The following is a 13,775-nucleotide window of genomic DNA, read 5'->3' on the forward strand; positions in this document are numbered from 1 at the left end:
TTCTCATTCGACTGCTTTGAGTCAAGGAGCATCCTAGTTGAGTTCATTATGATGATAGTTCGATAAAATCAAGCTTCATGGTCGTTCAAGATCCTGTATTCACCTTTTGTTACCACGCCGTTCTTTCTCAAATGATCTAGTATTTCAATTATCTTTTCAGTATCACCACTAGATTATATCGACGATGTTAAGCTATTGATCAGTTCATGATTTTCCCATAGATGCCTATGACACGACCCTCCTTCGAAAATTTGTTTCCTATATTTTGTAATGCGGCCTTTTCTTAGTTCATCAAAAATGTCTATGTAGTACGCATATAATGTTTTCCCGACAAACGTAAAAGATCTATCAATGCTGGTTATGTTACGGGTCTCTGCTTCGAATCAATAAAGCACGCGAGATGGCATCAGATAGTACAAAACCTTTTTTTCCATTCTTGACCTCATCATTATTTCTCCCATGTATGATCATGTACATCTTTCTCTTCAACTACCCACTCTCAAACAGACGAATTTGTTTTGCGTTTTCAGCTGAAAAATCTTCTGATAAGATAATTTGAAGCTGATCCGCATTAAAATTATGACCACTAATCAAATCGGCAGGATCAAGATCATCACTGATTCTGTTCATAATCGCTCTTATATCAGGTGTTTTAGCAAATAGTTGAGGTGGTATATCAACATTTAAGACAGTATCAATTCGGTTGTTAATATCATGAAGTTCAGTCTTAAGTTTCGCCTGTTACAATGGCTGTTTTATCGTCAGCTACACTAACTAGTTCTCTCCGAATAGAGTCGTTTTTTCTGGTTTAAACAGTTTTTCAAGATCTTGTTCAACTTCCCTCCTTTGTACATTGTTCTTTTCTTCCTTCCAATCTGACTCTTATAACCCTCAATGATCAATGGTGGAATCTTGTAAACAATACACAAAAGCGTATTTTGTGCGGCAGATTCAACATTTTCATCGAACACATCAAACAATTTATTTACAAGACTGTTGACCAATTTTCCTTTTTCATTAGGAAATTTAACTGTATTTTTTAGTCTTAATCTTTTCACTAGATGAATCTAGAATATCGGAGTAATCATCGCCGAGTCTAGACTTCAATATTGTGATGACTTTTTCTTCATTTATTTCTTTAAAAACTTCATTCATCACATCATAAATCTTTATCACACTCTCATCGTTTATATTCATTTTTGGTAATTCAACTGGTTTCAACTGTTCGGGTGATTTAACTGGTTTCAACTGCTCTTGTATTTTAGCTAAATCCTTTGCGGTCTTATCAGCCTTTTCTTCAACTTTGGCTATGATAGCGTCTTGCTTCTCGTCAATCAAACCCTTAAGACCTTTCTCCGCTATTTTATTAAATTTTGCAGGATCAAATGTTTTTTCGGTAGATTTCGCAGCAAGTATTGCAAATGTTACAGGTTTGAACAGTTCAGCAGTTACCTCCTGAGTGTTTTCACGGAATTGTATAAATCCCTTTATTTATTAAATGCACTCGGATTTCTTGTTTGTGTACAACGATACCCGATGGCGATTTATGTATATTGTACAATATTTCAAAAAAGTGAGTTCGGTTCATCATATGCCGCACATGCGAAGTGCTTCGATTGGAAAAACCGATACACATCAAGCGCACAGACGATGTATGACTGCATCGTCTGTGTATAAATACCTCACAGTAGGACGAACTCTTTACATTACGGAACGCATTGTCAGTAAGCAGTCTACTTAAGGAAATTGCAAATCTTTAACTGTAGAGGTGAGTTATTTGTTATTTTCTTATGTATATTGTAGGTTATAACTATTGTATTACATGTATATTTTGTATATGTTCTATGTAACTCCGGCTTGCGTATTATAATGCAAATATTTTTTGTTCTTGTATGTGACTTAATAAGAGATCTATATTAGCTATAAAGTTGCATTTTATGAAGAAACGTTTAGTACCACATGATTCTTACCGGGCACAGGTAGGTTCACTTCTGAACACGTTTATCGCTTTGTAATGTTGTGCCGATAATGCGATTTGTATCGCTTACCATATATAACGTCATTACGTGTTGTCGTATATACTAGTGTCATTCTTAGTACACGGTGTTAGATATTTTTAGCTGATCATATATGTGGAGCTAATCGGTGGTGATCAGAGTTGACTGTGGCAGATGTGGAGCTAACCATTGTGGTCAGGGTTGACGGGGTACCAGCTCTAGAGCTGACCATAGAAGTTGACCATGACGACTGTGGTGCTGGCCATAGCGGCCGTGTAGCTGACGATGGAGCTGGCGAAGGAGCTAGTTGAACGGCGGCTGGGCAGCTGATTGAAGAGTGTGTTGCTGGTTGAGTAACAGGTGATCAGGCGTTGCTGATCGATTGATGGGCGCTGATTGCTTGATTGACCAAGGAATAGTTTGGCGGTTGGTGACTCCCTGTAGTGCTGACTGCCTGATTGTCAGGTGTGACTGGTAGCGAAGTATTCTGCTGACGCTGTTTTTGTGTAACTCCATACGTGCATTTTTTTGCCGTGGGCAAATTTTGGGTCTTTTGGGGTGCCTACTTTAACCATAGAAGATCTATTCAAAATTATTTTAATAATCTTCGTTTCAAAACTTTAGATTATAGTGTATCTTTAGTGAAACGTATTTAATTATTACACTTGGTACAGAAACGCCACCGATTTATTCAGGAACAGAAAAACCGACTCAATCGAAATCCGTCGGATTTAATATCTGTTTGCTATCAAGACCTAATGGGACAGACGATGGTAATAGTGACCATTTTCAGTAACGACATGGATAAAGGTAGTTTCTCATTTCTTTCTTGTATATTTTGAAGTCCAACAAAAATCAGTAATTTTGTGAGTACACAACAAAGAAGAAATGCATACATACATACATACATACATACATGAACGGAGAAAGGTGGGGTGTGAATTATGCGGTTGAGGTGGGGTAAGATTGTTGGATGGAGAACGCATACATGTGTATATGTATCTAAAACTTGTTATTCTCTTATATATTATACTATGCTACATACATACATACATATATACATACATACATACATACATACATACATACATACATATAGACAGACAGACAGACAGACTGACTAACAAGGAGGCTTATTTTATAATGACCGACAATGACATTTAAATTTGTGAAATTGGTCCGAGTTCATAATTATCTCGAAAGTTGTGGTTGATAACATATGTAAGGTCTAAGGTTTTATTATTCAAGTCTAAGCTATTCAGACAATACAAATTCCTGTTAATTTAAAAAAAATACATGTGTAGCAAATTTTTAACTGTTATCTCTTACATAACTTGGCAAAATTTATCAAACTGAGCAGATGTATCAAGGGTTATCTACTAGGAAGGTTAAAAAGAGCTAGGAACCTAACAATTGCATTATGATTGGACCGAAGCTCTTTATTCATCGACGGTAAATATGTATATGTGTATTGCTTCCTGTACTGATATAGCTCATCAGATATTACAGTGTTACACTGTTAGTTACTCAAGAACGGAGAAAGGTGTGGTGTGAAATATGCGGTTGAGGAGGGTTAAGATTGTTGGATGGAGAACGCATAAAGGTGTATATGTATCTAAAACTTGTTAGTCTCTTATATATTATACTATACTACTGCTACTACATACAGTACATACATACATACATACATACATACATACATAACTTTAAAAGCATGTGGAAAATGCATAGGAAGGCCCAAATGTCACCTAAACGAAAGGTAAGAATCAGAACTTACCTGTTGAAATATGTTTTCAACGACTCACTTTCTACAATTGACGCTGTCATAATTTTCGTTTTTACTAGTCCATATGCCATAAATTGATTCTACCAAATCAAGATGCTCTTAGTGAAATGAGTAAATTAACTTTTCTTTTTTTTTGTCCATAATTATTATTTCATGGTCTCCACCATTAATTCATCAGTTTTGTATTAATTATATAACATAAACTAAGTCTACAGCAAATCAGTTTTATCTCTATGATATTTTGCATGTATATCTACACCACGCAACCACAGTGTTCATATATGCTGAAGGGTCACATACCAAAAGGATCTAGACATTGAATTTGGATTAAAATTCTAAAACAGTCGTGGGCTATTTATTACTCCATGCAATATTCCAGAAGTTTTACATCTATATCTTAAATATTGTTTGAACAGTTTCCTGATATTTTGCACGCGCGCATAGATGGATGGATATGATCAAATACCAAATCATTTTCGAACACGGAAGAAGAATAGTAAACGCCTTATCATCATTGTTGCCTTAATTTGCATATGAATTAGAACGCTGTAACCTACGTTAGAAAAAGATCGCGTGCAACTCACACGTTCAACGAACTGTGTGGATAAAGACATACAACTTCCTGACTCTAATTTAGGTGATAAAAGAAAATGTGGATTAAAAAGACATGCCCCTAGACATACAGGTGCATTTTAAGGTACGTTATTATATTCATACATACATGGATACATACATACATAGATACACAGATACATACATACATACATACATACATACATACATACATACATACACACACATACATACAGTAAAACTATCTTATTTTTTCTTTTAATATAAATAATTGGCAGTAACGAAATTGATAGCTGATATACTTCATATTGTTTCGCGCTAATGTTTAAAAAATTAAAAATTAAGAGTTAATATCAATCAAGAATCTGCTTGGCTAAGTAATCAGGGGTCTTCTATATAAACAATTAACCAAAAGTATGGCGTAGTTATACGTAGGTCAGTAGCATGTACGGATTTTGTAATAACAGAAGCCGCTAAATCAACCATATAATTCAAGTGCTATTACACATTTTGGTTTAAAGACGACCCTCTTCACCACCCGCAATCCCTTCCTCCGTCTGCTACTAGTTCGGGACTATTGTGTACTGTGAATCGGAGTTTATTTGCAGTAAGTTGATTATATGTTGAATTACAGACTATGTTATCTTATTATTGCGTGGTTTTGATGTTAACTGAACTAGAGCTAAATGACCATATTATTGAGCGGCATTTCAAATCGTAACGATTATCACGTGACCGAATATTTTATGTCTGTCAATTTCCTGGTCTTTTGTTCGAGACTGTTTGACACCACTTCATCTCTCTGTTTAGAAAGAAATTTAGAGTATCTTCCTGTATGTATCGTTTACAATATTTGCAAGGTTCGTTGACATTATTTTCATGATATGCGTACATGCGTACTTACATACATGCATGTATATATATATATACATACGTACAGATATACATACATACATACATACATACATACATACATACATACACACACACATACATACATACATACATACATACATACATACATACATACATACATACATACATACATACATACATACATACATATCCATGCAAAAATGCATGCGTATATGTAAAATTATTATATACTCATCTTTGTCTCTGTTAACTTCACATTGTCAAAATCGTGCAATATTTTACCATATTGCACACCTTCATATTGCACTCAGGTGCACGACACGTGTGCCCAATAGTGTATTAGGAACTACTTTGTAAACAAATCATGTACACTCATGTAGTAGACGCTTCACGTTTCGGTTGATTCAATTTGTTTCTGAATGAACTAAAACAGATGTTTCGTGCACTGCCACATGCCAGCTGCTTTGCAATATTCTCCGTTAACTCTTTTGATACAATGTTTCTGATTTAGGGTAGCGATAGACGCCAGACAGGTAAATAAATTTTTGGGTCCCTACAAATAACATGCAAGTGACAAGGCATAAACGTGTCTTCTTTAGCTGGCAATATGAATGGCAAAAAGTATACTTACAGTTTTCCATCTTGAATTTCCTCAAAATGTCTTTCTTAATTCTGCAAATCCGAATTACACGAGCCATGTCATGACTTCTAAAGCTTGGTTACACATTTCGAAATTGTACTGTAATTTCGACTACATTCCATGTGCAATTACATCCTCCTTACTGCATTCAAAATTAAACAAACGTTATACTCCATAGCGTCTTTTAGATAATTGCAATTAAATAAACATCATATTTGTCCCATTGTGATTCCAAACATCCAACGACAAGGCAAGATATAGAAACAACGAATTTTAGCCCATGAACGTAGATTATATTTTACGCTAATGAGATATAATTATGTTGCGTATCTGGGTTCGAGTTCTATCAAATGAACTTGCCTGTTTACACTTTGGGGTAATTTTTCCATTCGATGGATGGGTCAGGTGGGTTCTCGTGAGACAAATATCCGGTGGCTCGTGTCGTCACATATTTCACAAAGAAACGTAATAGAATCGTTACATCTTATATAAGTTGGAAGAAGTCAACACTCATTCATCCATAACCCCTTGTTACTGTTATTATTTTCTGCTCATTCTGCAGAAGAATGCAATGTGTTTAGATCTAATTTGAGCAGAACCATTTATTTAAATTATTTATAGGAATTACAAAGTTCTCTTATGATTGTTTGGACTAAGTACTATATTATGATTATTATAAATTCATCCAAAGTAGTTCTGGACAATCCGATTGTGATACATCAAAACTATCGGCACTTCAGCATATTCAAGGGTATTGATCCGTTAGCATATTCAAGACCTGGAATTCAGTGCGAACACTATAATTTTCGACTTGTGATAGAACGTTTAGTTTGAATTTAATTCACATTACAGTAAGATCGTCTTAAAATGGCAGTCCTACAACTTAGATAAAATAATTTGTTACGTTTTACAATCTTTTTTTGTTGCTTGGCTTCTTTAAATTGTTAAGTTTAAGACCATTGAGTCATAAGAAGACATTTGTGATTTGGGACCTCGTCTGGGATACGAATTTGGTTAAAATATTTCAAAGAACTTCAGTTATTTTTTGAAATTTAAATTCACTATATTTTGAATTTGTTTGGTTCCCAGTATTTCAATTTCATCTATATGAGAAATCCTTAGGGAAACCAGTATCATCTAAAATGGAGAACTTGACTTGAAATTTTACCCAGGAAGGATTAGAGTATTTAAAGAAGACGAGGTGTTGGAGTTTGATAGATATTCTATTTCGGAAGTTAATTATCCTTGGCAAAATAGAAAATAAATAGAATTATTTATGGTAATTTGTGTAAAGAAATTGTTTGATAAAAGTGCTTGTGGTTTGATTAGTAGGTGCTTATCTAACACACAAATGGAACACAGTTACGAAAACTTAAGCCTCTGAAAAAAAATGAAAATCCAGAAAGCAGAAAATTAGAGAAAGGACAAGGAGAGGAGAGGAGAGGAGACGTAATCTCAGAACCCGTGCCTGTTGTAGCGGTAAATTCTTTCCCCATTTGGGATGTTAATTTACTACTAGGCAATAACCTAGATGTAAATAAAGTTATGGTTAATTCACATGTAACTGTCAACCTTGTCTGAATGTAAAGGATGATCAATTTGAGATTGAAATGCCTGATTTACACTGTACCTTTGTAGTTACTTGGGCTATAGCAGAAATAGTTATTAGTAATAATGTTGATTAAGAAATTATTCCTTTATTACCCTGGAAGTCTCATTACTGCAATGTCCATTGAAATTGTATTTTTATAACCTGAGCAATTAAATTATTTGTTAAGTTTTGCTTCTTTCTGTTACTTAGTTTCAGACTATAGATTAGTAACATTATAAATTTAATTACATTAATATACATTTAACCACATTTGTGTCACGTGTCAGAGTGGTGTCCAAATGGAATGTTATCTAAGTTATTCCAAAATTTGGAGAAAGGTTGCGAAAAAATATATCACTATTTAGTTTGTTACTAAGTATGAAAATGTGTTTAGTAAATGTAATCGTTGGTAATAATATGAATATCCTAAACTGTTTAGGAGGTCGTATCGTTTCTGTTTGAAGTTGACGTAATTTCTCAGGACCACTATCTATGTTCTCCAATGTTGACTACCTGCTTTATGTTTACTGGCATTGTGTGATAAATTTGGCATCCCACTTAAAGTGTACATGCCTATCATCTGACTTCTGTTACAGTTTATTTAAGAGTTTAACGTTGTTTTTTTTCTGAGTTTATCTTGGTATAAACTGTCAGTTGCCGACTCACACAGCAAATAACGCCCGTATAATGTTTTCACCAGTTACATATATGAGGATCTGTACAGGCATGTATTGCCTCATAGGCAAACAAAAAGGTTGTCATCATCTATGTCAGTAACAAATAATCTATACCAAAGGTTGTCTACAACTTGTGATCATGTCCTTTCATTTTGGCCATTGTGCTTTGCACGCGGGCCGAAGATATATTCATACATTATCGCTACATCTATGTTTGTGTTAATATTTTTCTATGAAAATGTCACATAGCATCCTAATCTAGTTTACGACATCGTATTATTATACATCTTCTTGTCTTTAAAGGCTAAGCTGTTCTATGACATAATGTACTTACATGCAGTCGCAATTTGATACGTTTTAAATGTTCAGTTATATGAAAAGCTTTATATTAGCGAGATAACTATTTCATTAAAGATTTGTGAGATGTTATTAAGATTATCTCATGTACATAAAGCTGTCTTCATACTTAATTGTCCTTCAAAATATTTTCTTCTTATATATATATATATATATATATATATATATATATATATATATATATATATATATATATATATATATATATATATATAAGGGTGGTAATACAATTTTCCTTGATTCAACAAGTGGTAGATGCTAAATACTTTTCCACCCAGGCTCCAATGACTGTCGGAATAGCCAATCTCTCTTAATGTATTAGACATCTCCCGGACGACTATCCTTTTCGCAGAGAAAACATCAGTACTTTGTGTATCCAGTCTGCAGACCACGCGCACGAGAGCAAGAACCTTCAAATCGCCACAAATCTGCCACTGATGTTGGTGTTAGTTTATGCACCTCAAATTTGTTTCATGTTTTCATATCTTTCTTTAATATGGACTGCATGACTAACTTTAACTGATGGCAAAACGTTGCCATCATCCAGCATAAGGGATTTACGACTCGTCTTCGATGAATCAATGAACAGTCTCCTCTCATCTTGATCATGAAAGACGTTGGGGGTTGCCAACACAATATCGATATTTCTACAGGCTACAAGATCATCTTCCATGAAGAAGAATGGGACAAGATCCTTTCGATGGTCACGGAACATGGAAACTCTAATATAACCTGCCAGGAGATTCCACTGCTGTAGTCTGGAACCAAACAGCTCAGCCTTATTCTTGGACAGTACCAAATCCCTGGCAAGGTTATTGAGTTCACCTTGTGTTATGATGTATGGCTTAGAGGAGGAGGATGAGATAAAATATGGGTCATGTGACATTGATGATTCAGGACTTGAAGTTTCGTCCTCTTCCTCGTCCTCGTCTGACTCAAGTGAGAATGATTATGGTGCAACAGGAACCGGCAGGCCTTCTCCGTGGGGTACTGGGAATATAGCTGTTGGAATATCTGGATACTGCACTGTCCACCTTTTCTTCTTTGTCACACCTTTCCAAACTGGAGGCGCCATACAGAAGTAAAAATTGCTGATATGATCTCTTGTCTCTCTCCAAATTATTGGCACTGCAAAAGGCATAGACGTCCTTTTCCTATTTAACCACTGGCGAAGATTTGTTGCACACGTGTAGCAGCATATGTATGGGGCTCATCTCTTCAGCTTCAGATTGCATCATTCATAGTTTTGCCTAAAAAGCAATATTATCCAAACACAGTCATAGATCCAGTCAAAAGATATTTTTTAGTCATTTTTGGTTTAAACTGAGATGCGTTCCTTTTGTAACACTTATCCTCCGTCAATTCCAAGTCATTGGTCGAATATACTGACCCAGAATCATATCTTTAAAACTGGAGCCAATCAACTATTTTAAGCATCATTTTCGTTCTCAGTGACCCAGATTTAGTAAATTTTGACTACATTTATTTCGGAAGCATTTTTACTGTAGACCAGAGTTGTATAACCATTATATATAAATCCCAAGGAATGTGTACACATGCCGTTACGAGGAAGTATATTCTTGTATGTTACTTGGTGTAAGTTGAGTTTAAATGTTTCATCCAGCCCAAATTATTTTTCTCTCTCACGCAAGATGTATGCGTATTTTGTCCATTATGCATAAGAGGTAAGTGGGAATGGAGAAGAAAAAAAAAGAATTGCGATAAAATTGTGCACCATGTTAAATTCGTTTAGAAAAATGTGATTATTAATACTTTTTATCGTTATTTTCATACGTCACTAATGATTAATGAGTGGAAATTCATCATTGATCCATAGGCCTAGAATCGACAGAACCGAAATTAATGGTAATGATATCAATATATTACGTACATAGCATCATTTCTATGTAAGAAATATGAGCTCGTGCATACTTATTTGCAAATACCCAGTTTCATCTGGGAAATAATAGATTTCATGTGGGAAATAATATATTTCATTTAGGAAATAATAGATTTCATGTGGAAAATAATAGATTTCATGTAGGAAATAATAGATTTAATGTGGAACATAATATATTTCAAGTGGAAAATAATAGATTTAATGAAGGAAATGATGGATTTCATGTAGGAAATAATAGATTTCATGTAGGAAATAATAGATTTCATATGGGAAATAATAGATTTTTGTGGGAAATAATAGATTTCATGTAGGTAATAATAGTTTTCATGTAGGAAATAATAGATTTCATGTGGAAAATAACAGATTTCAAGTGGAAAATAATAGATTTAATGAAGGGAATAATAGTTATCATGTAGGAAATAATAGATTTCATGTAGGAAGTAATAGATTCATGTGGGAAATAATATATTTCATGTAGGAAATAACAGATTTCATGTGGGAAATAATAGATTTCATGTAGGAAATAATAGATTTCATGTGGAAAATAATAGATTTCAAGTGGAAAATAATAGATTCCATGTAGGAAATAATAGATTTCATTTCTTTGCAATGTTGATAACCATGTTTTCCATATTTTTTCAAAATACTTTTGATTTTTTTCTTTTTATCTTGTTTGCTTCAATGTGAAATGTGTTATCTTGGCATATTTTAAATAACAGTTTCCTCTCCGAAAGAATCATAGTTTTGAGCAATTGAGGAAAATAATACTCCTGGTTAGTCACATCGTCCTCGCCGGAAAAATAAAATATCCAAAGGTTAAATCAGAACCCCAAATAATGAGACATTTTATCAGCGAGGGATTATTAACGTTATGAGCGTTGCTCTCTACCGGTCACTTTAATCCGGTTCCTACCCTTGCTCTCTGCACGTCACTGCAATCCAGTTTCATACCTCTCCCTCCTCTTTGTGGTTCAGTGCAAATATTGGAAAGTAAAGTATTGCTATAGCGTTCTTGAGATCAGTAAGAACTTTGACGGAATCGCGGTTGCAATCAGCCGGATTGTATAGAACGACCAAGTTCATGTATGTTTCAGAGAAAATAATCACAAGAATTTAACGAAAAATCTATCGCGTGAATTTGTTCCTTGTGTTGACAGGGCATTATTGTACTATTATTCTGCCTGTCTGGGACATTTCGTGGGGGAATACTTGCTCTAGATTCATGACAGTTAAGCAGATAAGAATATTGTTTCATCCAAATCGACGCCTGGAATGTCAACCCAAATTAACACTAACACTCGTGTACCCTATCAAATATCTACAATATTCGCATTGTAATCCCTTTATACTGAATCCTTCTCTTATTCTTATAGGCGCTTGTTCTGTTCTCATTGTCTAACAAAAGTATATTTCCTCTGTCTTTCACAATTGTTACCAAAATAATTGTTCTTTCAGATCCTAACAAGTTTATACGTTTAGAATTTATAATAAAATAATAATTTGAAAACTGGGGGAAGGACACAACTTCACTAAGTAATTGTAATATGTTCGTTTACACTAGAGTGACAAACGTCTATCAGACTGTGTAAGTAAAATGAGCAGAAAGAGGCGCTAGTACATTGCAAGTAACTTAATCACTTTAACAATGCCCCTAAAATGGGGTGTATAAGGTTCAATATAAAGCACCAAATTGCGAAGGATACCAGCCAAGGCATTATTGCTGGGGTGGGGGGGGGGGTACAAACCGCATAGAACTCAATTTTAGACCTTGGTGAGGAAAGTCTACGAACCCATCAACAACAAAAAAGAAGAAGAAGAAAAAAAACCAGAAACTCCTGGCTAAAACTAATCTATATAGATTTTCAAATAAATTATATTCGATTTTTTTTATACAACAAAAGTCACAACTACAGACTTAAGGGGGATACACGAACACATGACAAACCTTATAAAAATGTCAGTCTTATGTAGGGACCCCTCAAAGGATAAACAGCTAAAAACTTGTTAGAAGCTTGAGAAGGGGCCACATGTAAGCTAAGGTTGGTTATATGTGACATGGCCTTTCCATGATGGAACAAACCGGTTGAAACGTACAACCAGTCGAGGAAATCGCTTAAAACACCCACTTAACCTAACAACAGAGAATTATGGTTCTATTGGTAAATGGTTTCTAATGAAAACAACAACAAAAAAAAAAAACAACTAACTCAACTTTGAACAAAGAATGTGACACGGACAATAGATGAGATTATGACTTTAAGTTTGGACTAAATTTCAAGGTTTTCAAAATTTACGTGTGGGCTAAATTTCATTTTCTTTAAACCTTACCTATAGGCTATATATTATTTAAAATCGAGCTATATCTCATTTTTACTATATTTTGACCAAATATTGAGAAATTGAATATCTTTTTGAGTTTTGTGTTGTTCAAATATTTTTTCATTGGTGATTTGTTTTTATTTTAAGGCAGTGTACTGTAAAGTTGACAAATATTAGCTGAATTAAGTTTGATATCCGTCGTTTGGCTAATACACAATTTTACTAACCAATAACCTAATTAAATTCCTTTATATTTTAACAGCATTTAACATGACGACTGTTAATCATACGAATTTCGCCCAAGAAAAACGTACGACGTAAGCATATCGGAAATATGTGGTTCAGAATCAGTCCCGTTTGAATAGTACGAGTTAGGGACTGTTTAGTTCAATTTCCTTTAGGTGGACATTTTGGAATATCTTATATTCAAACTACTTTCGTGTTGATAAAGCAAAAATTAAATAACCATTGCTCCATGACAATGAACTCGAAGAGCAGACACATATACGTTTGGTTGAGAATGCCAATTTTCCCCTAGAAAAATAAGAAATCGTGCCAAGGCAGTACTTATCCAAATTAATAAAAAAAAAGTCCGCAATTTGATAAGCATGGTAAGGAATATATTAGATTAGAATTTGCAAATATAAAATACCGTCATACACTCTATCTGCTAACAACAGCCGTTTATTTGATAAACAAATCACTATTCCAGTAACGTCTATTATCTGTTTTTATTAGTGAGTTGTAGGTATATAGAAATACTTTCTTTTGCTAGCCTTCCCAAATGTTATCATACATATTGGATGAACATAACCCTGAATGGCAAACATGTGTATGCCTCACTGTGGGGAATACGTGCACATGCATCGTAGGTCGTACTTTTACTGCAAATTTAGTTATGTCATCTTTTATTAGACCATGCGACACTACTTCATTAACAGTGGTAACTAAGTGTCCAAAATTAGCTCTTAGATTTTGTGAAAAGCAGCATAAAACATTCCCCGCGTCACATTTAAATAAGTAAGTGAAGAAATGAGACTTTAATTACATTCTTTTCAC

The 13,775-nt window shown here is 34.3% G+C and overlaps 1 protein-coding gene across 1 annotated transcript in view; it reads left to right on the plus strand.

The window, feature by feature from the left end:
- The first annotated feature begins 4,358 nt into the window (after positions 1-4,358).
- LOC149781906 (uncharacterized) overlaps positions 4,359-13,775 on the plus strand; it is a 78,407-nt gene continuing 68,990 nt past the window's right edge. Inside the window, exon 1 of the mRNA XM_089936104.1 lies at positions 4,359-4,480. The gene's annotated coding sequence lies outside the window, so the exon portion shown is untranslated. The remainder of the gene's footprint in view (positions 4,481-13,775) is intronic.

This window comes from Sinohyriopsis cumingii, chromosome 15 (genome assembly GCF_028554795.1).
Source record: "Sinohyriopsis cumingii isolate HCF-2022 chromosome 15, ASM2855479v2, whole genome shotgun sequence".
Classification (NCBI taxonomy): domain Eukaryota; kingdom Metazoa; phylum Mollusca; class Bivalvia; order Unionida; family Unionidae; genus Sinohyriopsis; species Sinohyriopsis cumingii.